The sequence below is a fragment of the Podarcis filfolensis genome, assembly GCF_964270895.1.
Source record: "Podarcis filfolensis genome assembly, chromosome: 3".
NCBI lineage: Eukaryota > Metazoa > Chordata > Lepidosauria > Squamata > Lacertidae > Podarcis > Podarcis filfolensis.
In genome coordinates, this window is record NC_139606.1 from 1,089,117 (window position 1) to 1,090,487 (window position 1,371).

A 1,371-nucleotide genomic window follows, 5' to 3' on the forward strand; every position below is an offset into this window, starting at 1 on the left:
CACTAACGATGCTAGCTGCAACATTATGCATGCACATCTGGAGCTGGATCTCTGGAGTACAGGTTCACTGGAGCTCTGGATCACTGGAACAGAGCAGAGACCTCGGGCCGAACCTCACCATCCTGGTCCGGGGATAAGAGCCTCCTCAGTCTCTGCTGCGTGGTCCCAATCTAGGAGGCCAAGTTCTATTTGTTTGTTTGTTTAAGATTTCTTGGTTTACAAAAGTATGTGCAATGTCTCTTTTTTCAAGTTGCGTTTTCTACGGATCAGTTGCATTTGTTGCGAGACGTTAGTGTTAAATTAGGAAGAAAAAGGGGAAAGATGGGGAGGGGCCTCTAGCCAAGTTGACCCGGCAAGCGGAGATGCTGGCATGGGCCGCGGTGCTTGGTCTGTTGGATGCTGCTAAGTGGAACCTCTGGCCCCTGCTCCGGCCGCGCTGGCCTGCTGAGGCGCTGCACCCTCTTGCTCCCAGATGTGCAGAACCTTCTTTTGTGATGCCGCTGTCTGCGCAGAGGGTCCCGTTCTCCGAGTGGAGACCCCGTCCCTTTCCGACCAACTCTGCCAGTTCTGCTGCCATCCCGGTGCCCGGATGTCCTTGAGGCCGGCTTGGCTTTTCCCAGGACGAACCCCGCGTGCCCTTGCCCTTAGAAACGCCATGGCTGCTATTGCTTTAGTCGATGTAGCTGAAAACACGCGTAGTTCTTTGCGGGAAGCAGCGGCAGGAGACATGGGCCCATTGGCACGGGGAATGTGCGCCGTCGGCAGGCTCTCAAGGGCGCTTCGCTCCCATTCCTGCCTCTGGTCAGGAGGAAGAGGCTCATCCCTAGTTCCCAAGGAAAGCCTTCTCGAGAGGTGCCTCCCCTGAAGACCCCGAGGGTCGAACGAGCCACTGACCGTGGACAGGACACCTCGCTGGGTGAAGGGCTTCTCCTGGACAGGTCCTTTGCGAGGTCCCAGCTCAGCCCAGGCTACGTTGCACAGATGCCATGATCTGCTGGGTCAAAGGCTGCCATAACCTCTCTGCCCTTAGGCACGTTTCCCCATTTCAGCTTCTGGGCTTGGAGGCACCGGGAGGGCCACGGATTTGTTTGCTGCACAAAAGCAGGTCAGAGCAGCCAACGCCTAGTAGCAGTGACTCCTCAGGACTGTGGTGGCCAAAGGTTTGTGTATGGATTTACCTTATGCTAAAATCCTAAGTTTGGATTTGTTTATATATTTTGATGAATGGTTTTTGTAAATTTTGCATCTAGTTACAGGATGTCTATTTTTCAGGGTGTTTGAAGGAACAAGGTCATGAACCTGACCTTGTTGAATGACCTCAGTCCTTGAGAAATCTAAGTAGGGAGCAGACAATCTCACTGGAATTCCCTT